Raw genomic sequence first — 11663 nt, forward strand, 5'->3', positions numbered from 1 at the left:
TATGGATGCAGATGCTAAATGTTCTAAGTGGAACAGAAGATTCTTCAGAGACAGGAACATGCTTCAGAGTACTGGTTTGATTGGAATGGGCAAATCAGAAATTTGCTATCTAAAATGGGAGAGATTACTCCTTGGAGTCAAATATTCTGGGGCTTCATCTGACATACTTCGGACATGTTGTAAAGAGAGACAGGTCCTTGGAGAGGGACATCATGCTTGGTAGGGTGGAGGGACAGCGCAGGAGGGGAAGACCCTCTATGAGGTGGATTGATTCAGTGACTGGGGTAATCAGGATGGGTGTGTCAGAGACAATGCGATTGGCACAGGATAGAGCAGGGTTTAGGGCTGTTGTACATAGGGTCGTTATGACTCGCAAGCGACTCGACGGCACATAACAATAACAACAACAACAAAGCATGAGACATGAAGTTCTTGGCTTACACTTTTAGAAATCCTGTGCCAATCGCATTGTCTCTGACACACCCATCCCGATTACCCCAGTCACTGAATCAATCCACTTCATAGAGGGCCTTCTCCTCCTGCGCTGTCCCTCCTCCCTCCCAAGCATGATGTCCTTCTCCAAGGACCGGTCTCTCCTTACAGCATGTCCAAAGTATGTTAGACGGAGTCTCAGAATCCTTGCCTCTAAGGAGCCTCCTGATTTGACCCTTTCCAGGATAAATCTGTTTGTTTTCCTAGCAGTCCATGGTACCCTCAATACTCTACTCCAGCACCACAGCTCAAAGGCATCAATTCTCCTTCTATCCTCCTTAATCATTGTCCAACTCTCTGATGCATAACAAGAGATAGCAAAGACCGTGGCATATATCAGAGGCACCTTAGTCTGCAGAGAGACACCATTGCTCTTCAATACTTTGGAAAGGTCCCTAACAGCAGACTTTCCCATTGCAATATGTCTTTTAATTTCCTGGCTACTGGTGTGTTGTATTGTATATTGTAAGGGAAAAAAATTAATGTTTCATGTGTAAAAGATAATGGCCTGAAAAGCCAGAGAGTAGTCTGTGGAATTTACTATTCAAAGTGGCTTTCCTAAGCCACTGAACTTGTCTTTGCATTGTGGATGGGTGGAAATATGTGAATAGGGCATTTTAGCCAATCTGCTACTGGATCAGCTATTTCACGAGTCCACGAGGGGTTTGACTAGTCTCGCCATTAAGCTGGTGATCCAGCAGCAGCAGAAGAAAATCTTCCATTCTAGCAAAGAGGAAGCAAGAGCAAGAGAATGCAACTCATCCTCCAGAACCAGAACAATAGCCATAGCAGCTGAAGCAGAGGACCAGTGATGCAACATGAGATGACGCTGACTCCACAAACTTCCTCCCACCCCCAACTCGCATAGACAGAACCAGAAGAGCTAAGCTTAGAGCCTTTGCCCAAGTTTGTTGGACATCTAGGAGGGGGAGGAAGAGACAGTATTGACATGACTGAGAACTTTATAACAAAATATGCCTGCAAGCATATTTTGGATGCTGTGTGGATTGAGTGACTGTATTTGCCTACCAATCAGATTTATAGCTTTGAACTCCCCCAGTAAAATTCTATGTGGTTTGTGAGCTATCTCATTGGATTTTGGACCCAGAAAAGCAGTAGGATTGAGATGAATAGAAAGATACGTGAATGTGGGAAGCCATGTCTGACCTCATGGAAATTGCTTTTGTATTATTGGTGTTTTGATGGGGACAGTTCCTCTTTGTGAAGCTGGTAAAGTAAGATACAGCGGTCCCCACACAGCTTTGATTTCTTTTTTGTTTGTTTTTTTATTTAAATAGCATCAGTTTATTACAAATATTTAGTATTGCCTTCCCATATTTCCCTCCTTTTGTTTTTATCATAATTATGTTATCATCTACATGAGCATCCAGCTTTGATTTTTTTACAGGCAGTTCTTAATGTTGTTGCTGTTGTTGTTATGCATGTCCAGTTGACTGTGATTCATAGTTGCCCTATGCACAATAATTCTGAATCCTGTACTGAGCCAATTTCTCTGTCTATGACACACCTAACATCATTACCCCAGTTACTGTATCAATGTATCTCATTCAAGGTCTTTCTCTCCTGTGCTGTCCCTCCGCGCTTCCAAGTATACTTCTCTAAGGACTGGTCCCTCCTGGCAACATGCCCAAAGTATGAGGAACTATTCATTGGAAAGAAGCATCATGCTTAGAAAAGTGAAGAGTCAGGAAAAGAGAGGAAGACCTTCAGTGAACTGGGTTGACACAGAGACTGAAGCAAAATGGTCCAGAACTGTTGTTCATAGGCTCACTATGAGTTGTAATTGATTGGATATAAAAACAATAATAATACGGAACTCTATTTTCTCACTCTTTTAAAATGAATGAAATTCAATTTATCTTGCTTGGCTCATATCTTTGGCCTTTTTTTGTTGTTATTGTTATTCATGGTATCATTAAAGGCTCAAAGACACATGTATGTATATATATCTCCCACATTCTATTTGTCATACTATGGCTGCTTGCACACTGGAAGCTATGCCAATAGTATTTCAAACACAAGCAGGGTCATTTCATGATGGACAACTTTCAGCAGAGTTTTCAGACTAAGAAATAGCACTGGCCATTGTTTCTGAATAACAGTCTTTGAAACTATCAATTGCTACAGAACATTATTGGATACAGTGCTAGGAGAAAAGCCTTTAAGTTTAGAAAATACTAAGAATGTGACTGGGGAAGAACTGTCTCCTCAATGATGCAAGGAAGTAAAGTTTTCACCCAAATGAACCTTCAGCTACTGATGTGGCAAGATTAAAATTGAGGAGAAATTGCTGAAGAATATCCATTAATAATTGGAACTTGAAATATATGAAATATAAACCTAGGAAAATTAGAAATTGTAAAAAATAAATAGAACACATAGCAATTGATATATTGGGCATTGTTGCTGTGGTTATGTACTATCATGTTGGTACTGATTCATACTTGATCTTCCAGTGGGCTTCCAGAGGCTATAAATTGCACAGGAATAGATTGTCCATTTTTCTCCTATGAGCAGCTAGTGGATTTGAACCATCTGCCTTTGGCTTAGCAGATTAACAATTTATGATTGTCCATCTCTTCAGTTCTTCTTACTCAGTCATTCTAATCTCAACTCAGAAGTAAAAAAAAAAAAAAAGAAAACACAATCCAGAATCCTGTCAGAATCTACTCTTCGGTCTTTGCTATTCCCTATATTTTGTACCACCTAGAATTAAACCAATTCATTTGAAATACATTTACAAGGAAGACCTATTAATATAATTTTTATTCAAATACATACACCAACATCTAAAGACAAAGAAGGGGAACTTTAGGATCCCTACCAACGTTTGCAGTCTGAAATGAACCAAACATGCAGTTAAATGCATTAAGTAGTGTGACTAGAATGTAAACGTAGGAAACAATGAAGAGGAAATAGTCATCGGAAAGTTGGTAACAGAAATGAGGTTGTACAAAGAAAAATTGAATTTTTTATATTCAGTGACTTATTTATCACAAATATATTTTTTTTTAAAAAAACACATGGGCTTCATCTGATGGGTTGCATAGGAATCAGATATCGTATGTTTGTAGGAAAAGTCATTGAAGAAGCTTAATATCTGCAGTCAAAACCAGGCCAGGTGGTGACTTTGAAACAGATTATCAATTACTCAAGTGTGAATTCATATTGAAACTGAAGAAAATTTAAGCAAGTCCACAACTACTAAAATATGACCTTGAGTCTATTCCAGCAGAATTTAAAAATCATCTCAAGAATAGAAGCATTGAACAGTAATGATTGAAGAATAGATGAGCTGTGAAAAGGCATTAAGGAGATCATTCATTAAGAAAGCAAAAGATCATTACATATACAAATGAAAATAGAAGTAAAAGATCAAAAACAGGTATCAGAAGATATGCTGAAAATTGCACTAGCGCATCAAGAAGCTAAAACAAAGGGAAGAGATCCAAAAGTCAAAATGGCAAACAGAAGATTTCAAAGGGCAGTTCAGAGAAAGCAAACCAAGTTATAAAGTAATGTGTAAAAAGCTAAAGTTGGAGAATAAAAACGGAATAATTTGCTCAGTATTTGTCAAGCTGAAAGAACTGAAAACTAAATTCAACCATCTAATAGCAATACGGGGAGACGTTATGGACAAAATCTTGAATGATCCAGGAAATGTCAAAAGATGATGGAAGGGATAAACAGGTTAGAGTCACCGTATTAAAAAGACTTGGTCTTTTTAAGGAGTGCTTTGCTTATTTGGGGCCTGTTTCCATTCCAAGCATCCTGAAAAACCTACAACCAAGAGTGAATAAAATAGATAAGAGGGGCTTTCCAAGAATCAAATCCCTATGCACATCCTAAAACTCCTCCAACAGGATAAAAAGGGAAGGCACAGACAGGGAAAAAATATTTGTCAATGACATGTCTGATAAAGGACTTATATCTAGAATTTATAGAATATTAGAGTAGCACAACAAGATAAAGGAAAACAACCCAATTGAAAAATGGGCATAGGATATGAACAGACACTTCACCAAAGAAGGCATTCAGATGGTGAACTAACACATGAAGAAGTATTCAAAATCCCTAGGCCTAAGAGAGATGCAAATCAAAACAACTATGAGATACCATCTTTGTTGTTGTTGTTAACGGCACATCGTAGATGACTCATAGAGACCCTATGAACTAAAGACCTGAGCACTGTTCATAGAGTTTCTGGAGGCAAGCCATTTAGGAAGTGGATGCCACTCCTGCTTTCAAGCTTGTTTTAATCCACCATGGATCACCATTATTGCATTTGGCACATCAGTGTCACAGTGTTCAGCATCAGAGCCACCATGAGTTACCTCTGTACAGCAATGCACAGACCAGTGTTATATCACCTAGAAGAATGAAAATTGTTTAAAAATAATTTAAACCAGGCCCAACAGCTGCAGATTAAAATCACCCACCTTGGAATAGCAAAATTCAACAGAGCAGCAAACAGCAAATGCTGGTGAGGTTGTGGAGAAACTGGAACTCTCTCTTGGTGGGAGTGTAAAATGGTGCAACCACTGTGGAAGTCAGGATGTCACTTTCTCAAAAAGTTGTAATTAGAGGGAGCTTTGGTGGCCTAGTGGCAAGAAGATGCACTGCAGTCCCAGAGGTACGCAGTTCAAATCCACCAGATGCTCTGCTGGAGAAGGAGGGGCAATTTCTTCCTGTACCAGTCAGATCCGATTTGATGGTATACACACAAACACAAAATAATAATAAAAAAAGAAAAATAGAGAAAACAGTGCAACAATGAATGAATGAAAACCCCAAATCTCTGTAAATGTTCATTAAAACTAATAAAATTTAATAATAATAAGAAAAAAGAAAAAAGTTGCAATTAGAAATACCATTTGATGTTCAAATCCACCAGATGCTCTGCTGGAGAAGAAGGTGCAATCTCCTCCTGTACCAGTCAGACCCGATTTGATGGTACACACACAAAAAATATAATAAAATAAAAAAAATTTAAAAAATTTAAAAAAAAGAAATATCAGTTGATGCAGCAATTCCACTACTGGGAATATACCTTAAAGAAACCAGAACTGTCACCCAAGCAGATATATGCACACCTATTTTTATTGCAGCTTTGTTCACAATATCAAAGAGTTGGAAACAACCCAAGCGCCTGTCAACAAATGAATGGATAGAGAAGCCGTGGCATATTCACACAATGGAATACTATGCTGCATTGAAAAACAAAGAACTCAGGAAATATTAAACAAAATGGGTGACCATGGAGGACGTTATGCTGAATGAAATATCTCAGTCACAAAAGGACAAATACTGCATAGTGCCACTGTTAAAAAATGAGACTGACATAGAGGTTGGGGGGAGCCTAAGAAAAGAGGGGAGCAATAATGTATACTGCACGAGCGGCCTTCGTGCTGCCGGAGTTTGCCCGCAAGACCCTGAATGATGTGAGCTGAGCAGGGAGCTGCTGTTGCCACCAACACCCAGAAACCTTGGACCAGGAAGCCCCAGGGTGCCCGGGCCCCCCAGCCCCACACAGGGCCCTCTGCGGGCTCTCATTGACCAAGCAAGTGTTACTGGCCCCAGAATGCTGCCCCGCTGGGCGGACTGTGTCTCTCTGTGCGGCGGTGCCCAGCCTCCAAGCCTATACCAGCTCTGTACAGCGCCTTCTCTGCCTTCTGTCGCCCCTCACTCACCAAACATGTGTATTTATAACAAAGTTCTGAATTGTGAGATAAACAAACAAAAAAATGTATACTGCATTGAAACAGCTGAGGGAGAGAACTGTTTAAAAGTAATATAGGATCAGGTATTATTTTCATGACAAGATTACAGAAAAAGAAATGCATATTAAAATGGACTGTAAACTTGGGGGGTATTGTATGACAATGAAAGAATTTTTTTTTCCTTCCAAGAGAAAAATGAACTGGGGGGAGGGTTGGGTAGGGAGGAAAATGTGCAACAATGAATGGATGGGGACAATTAAATGGAAAGAATATGTGGTAAAACTATACATGTTGCATTTAAATATCATTAGTAATTATTTAAAAAAAAAAGACTTGGTCAACACGGAAACATTTCAGGAAGGAGTCTGGTAGCATAGTGATAAGAAGCTGTGCTGCAATCCCAAAGGCATGCAGTTCAAGTTCACCAGCTGCTCTGCGGAAGAAGGATTAACTGCCTCTGAGAACCTGCCAGAGGGTCAGTTATGGGTCAGTTCCCAATCGATGGTACACAATAACAATATATAAGAAAATCCAACAGTAATGAAGGGAAAAGTTCAACCTGTCTTGAAGCATTGGCAAAAAATAAGGCTCCAGAAATTTCTGAGCTGCAGCTCTAGACGTGCTCACCAGGCTGTGCCAGGAAATTTAGAAAACAGCTGCCTGGCTAAGTGACTGGAAGAAATCCATATTTGTTCCCATTCCCATGGAAGGTGGTTCAACTGAATGTGGAAATTATCAAACAATGTCTTTAATATAAAACAAAATATTAATGAAGACCAACCCAAAATGCCTAGAACTGCCATTGACAGAGAAGTGCCAAATATTCAAGCTGGATTTAGAACAGGTCATGGCACGAGTAATATTGCTGATGTCAGATGAATCTTGACTGAAAGCAGAGACTGTCAGAAGAATGTTTATGTTTTATTAACTATGCAAAGGCATTCGACTATAATAATAATAAACTACGGCTAACATTGAGAAGAATGGGAATTCCAGATCACTAAATTATGTTCATACATAATTTTGTACCTAGACCTAGACCAAGAAAGCTATTGTCAAAACAGAATAGGAAAAGAGTGCATGGTTTCAAATCAAGAAAGGTGTGTTTCAGGGCTGTATCCTTTTTCTATACCTATTCATCTGTATGCTGAACAAATAATTTGAGAAGCTGGACTTTATGAAGAAGAACATAGCATCAGGATCAGGTGGGAATTATCAACAATCTATGTGGAGCACATGACAAAACTTTGTTCATTGAAAGTGAAGAAGATATTGTGGCTTTGTTCACAATAGCAAAGAGTTGGAAACAACCTAAGTGCCCATCAACAAACGAATGGACAGAGAATCTCTAGTATATTCACACAATGAAACACTATGCTGCATTGAAAAATAAGGAACTCATACAATATTATTCAAAATGGGTGACCCTGGAGGACATTATGCTGAGTGAAATATCTCTGTCACAAAAGGACAAATACGGCATGGTTCTATTGTAGAACGGGTTGGAGTGAGACTGAGAAAAATTAGATAAATTATGTATACTGTTTTGAAACAGATGAGGGAGAGAACTGTTTGAAAGCAATATTGGGTATTATGGTTATGACAAGCGTCCAGAATGAAGTTTGCATAGTGGAGTGTACTCGGAGCAGGAGGGGAGATTCTATAGCAATGAAATAATTTTTGTTTACTTTTCAAAGAGAAGAGCAAACTGGGGGGAGGGGTGGGCAGGGAGAAAAATGCAATAATGAATGTATGGAAATCCAAAATTTCCGTAAAAGTTCAATAAAGTTAATTTTAAAAAAATACTCAAGTTGCTTTAAAAAAAAACACAACACAAAGAATGTGAAGAGGACTTGAAACCCTTGCTGCGCAAGATCAAACACTATATACAAAGCATTCAATATGGATTACAATTACCATATTGACATCCTACACCAGTGACACAGTGATTGAAGCAATGGAATCAAGTATGTTAGAGATGATGAGGATGGCACAGGATAGGACAGGGTTCAGATCTATTCATAGAGTTGCTATGACTTTTACTCACAATGGCGCCTGACAACAAGAACATCTTGGGACCCATTCAGAGTGCCACTGGTGATGCCGGCAGTGCTCTAAAGAGACAAATATCATGATCTTATAATAGTTTAATTGCTTCTTATGGATCAAGATCTGTCACTTTGGTTGTCCAGCATTTCAAGATAAAGAAGTAAATAAATCCAGGAAAAGAACCACTATCAACATAGAAAGTGAAAAAAGTGAAGCCAACACTGCAGCTAAGCTGCTGTTGTTGTTTAGTGTCGTTGAGTCTTAGATGACTCATAGTGACCCAATGAAAAAAAGACCTAAACCTTTGTATAACTTTCATTGTTTCTCCACGTTCCATAGTTTCTGGAGGCAAGCCATTTCAGAAGTTATGTCACTCCTGTTTCCAAGCTTGTTTTAATAGGGAAGCTCCACAAAACACTGACACATTGAGTGCATCACAGCAACCATGAGTTACCTCTGTACAGCAAATGGACAGACCAGAGCTATACCACTTAGAAGAATGTTTGACTAAAAACAATTAAAACCAGGTCTAAGGGCCACAGATTAAAATCACCCATACTACTGTCTAAGAATCAAATCCCTATGCACATCCCAAAACTTCTTCAACAGGATAAAAAGGGAAACCACAGACTGGGAAAAAATATTTGGTAATGACATGTCAGATAAGAAATTTGTATCTAGAATTTATAAAATAGTCGAGCACCACAACAAGCTAAAGGTAAACAACCCAGTTGAAAAATAGGCACAGGATATGAACAGACACTTCACCAAAGAAGACATTCAGATGGCCAACAAACACATGAAGAAATGTTCAAAATCCCTAGCTCTAAGAGAGATGCAAATAAAAACAACTATCACCTCAGCCCAGTAAGAATAACAGAACTTAACAGAACAGCAAACAACAAATGCTGGCAAGGCTGTGGAGAGACTGGAACCCTTATTCACTGCTGGTGAGAGTGTAAAATGGTGTAACCACTATGGAAGGCAGTATGGTGCTTTCTCAAAAAGTTGCAAATAGAAATACAACTTGACCCAGCAATTCCACTCCTCGGAATATACCCTAAAGAAACCAGAACTGGCATCTGAGCAGATATATGCATACTCATGTTTTGCATGGCTTTGCTCACAATAGCAAAGAGTTCGAAACCACCTAAGTGCCCATCAAAGAAATGAATGGATAGAGAAGCTGTGGTATATTCACACAATGGAATACTACACTGCATTGAAAAACAAAGAACTCATGAAATATTATTCAAAATGGGTGACTCTGGAGGACATTATGCTGAGTGAAGTATATAAGTCACAAAAGGACAAATACGGCATAGTGCCACTGTTGTAATATGGGACTGACATAGAGGTTGGGGGGAGCCTAAGAAAGATGGGATAAATTATGTATACAGCATTCGAACAGATGAGGGAGAGAACTGTTTAAAAGGGATATAGGATTAAATATTATTGTCGTGACAGGAGTTCAGAACAAAGGCTGCATAGTGGAGTGCACTTTGGGGGAGGGATTGTATAACAATGAAAGAATTTTTCTTTTACTTTTCAAAGAGAAGAGTGAATGGGGGAAGGGTGGGCAAGGAGAAAAGTGCAACAATGAATGAATGGAAATCCAAAGTCTTTGTAAATTTTCATTAAAATTAATAATGTTGTTATGTTTTTGTTATGTGCCATCGAGCTGCTTGCGACTCATAGCAACCCTATGTACAACAGCCCTAAACTCTGCTCTGTCCTGTGCCAATCACACTGTCTCTGACACTCCCATCCCAATTATCCCAGTCACTGAGTCAATCCACCTCATGGAGGGCCTTCCCCTCCTGTGCTGTCCCTCCACCCTCCCAAGCATGATGTCCTTCTCCAAGGACCAGTCTCTCCTTACAACAAGTCCAAAGTATGTTAGGCAGAGCCTCAGAATCCTTGCCTCCAAGGAGCAGCCTGGTTTAACCCTTTCCAGGATCAGTCTGTTTGTTTTCCTAGCAGTCCATGGTATTCTCAAATACTCTTCTCCAGCACCACAGCTCAAAGGCATCAATTCTCCTTCTATCCTCCTTGGTCATTGTCCAACTCTCTGATGCATAACAAATGATGGTAAAGACCATGGCCTGTACCAGACACACCTTATATTAAAAATCACCCAAACTGACAACCAAACTGGTTTTTTAATAGGAGGCCAAATCACATCATCTCACACCCATTAGTGAGTCAGCATTCCACCCTAATCCTCACCAGTACCAACAAACAAGCCTCTGTAGAATCTGGCTCTTGCACACAGATGACTTCCAAATTGGATTCCCTGCAGCCGTGCTAGCAATAGGAAATGTTATACTTTTGAAAAACTAACTTTTTATCTTGAATTGTTGTTAGGTGACATTGAATCAAGTAAGACTCACAGCAACCCCATGAGCAGCAGCCTTGACCCCTGTCCTAGCCTGTGCCATCCTGATCATCCCTGACATACTCAAGTCCATTGCTGCAGTAGCTGTGTCAATTTACCTGACTGAGGGGCTCGCTCTTCTCTGTCCCTCCACCTTTCAAAGCATGATGTCTTTTTTCTGAGGAATGACCGTTCCTAGCAACATTCCCAAAATATATGAGATGAAGCTTCATCATTCTTGTCTCTGTGAAGCACTCTGGATACATCTTCTCCAAGACATATCTGTTTGTTCTTTTGACAGTCTATGGGATGTTCAATATGATACTCTAATACTACAGTTCAAAGGCATCTTTTCTTCTGTCATCCTTATTCATTGTTCTGCTCTCAGATGCACAGCAAGTGGCTTAAAAGACTATGACTTGAAAAAGGATCACCTTACTCCTCAAACTATCATCATTATTCCTCAGTAATTTGAAGAGGTCCCTGACTGCAGACTTTCCAAGTGCAATACATCTCCTGATCTGTTTGCTGGTACCAAGTGTACTAATAGTGGATCCAAGTAAGATGACTAAATCATTGACAGTTTCAATATTTTCATCATCAATCATGATATTGTCTATCCAGTGGTGAGAATATTTTCCTCCTTGACATTGAAAGGCAGTCCTTATTGAAGGCTAGAATGTTTAACCTTCTGCAGCAAGTGCTTCAAGTCCTCACTTTCAGCAAATAAGGTAATGATGGTTATTGATGAGTCTTCTTCCAATCCTGATGCCACATTCTTCTTCACGGAGTTCAGCTTCTCAAATAATTCACACAGCATACAGATTAAACAGGTATGGGGAAAGGCTAGAACTCTGACCCACATCTTTCCTAATTTTAAGCCATGCAGTGTTTCTTGGCTCTGTTAGCACAATTAGCCTCTTGGTTCAGGTATAGGTTTCACATGAGCATAGTACTTTTATATGGACCCAGTATATAATACACAATATGTACAAAATATATGT

The sequence above is a fragment of the Elephantulus edwardii genome, unplaced genomic scaffold (assembly GCF_000299155.1).
Source record: "Elephantulus edwardii isolate Elephantulus edwardi_28Jun2011 unplaced genomic scaffold, EleEdw1.0 scaffold00042, whole genome shotgun sequence".
NCBI lineage: Eukaryota > Metazoa > Chordata > Mammalia > Macroscelidea > Macroscelididae > Elephantulus > Elephantulus edwardii.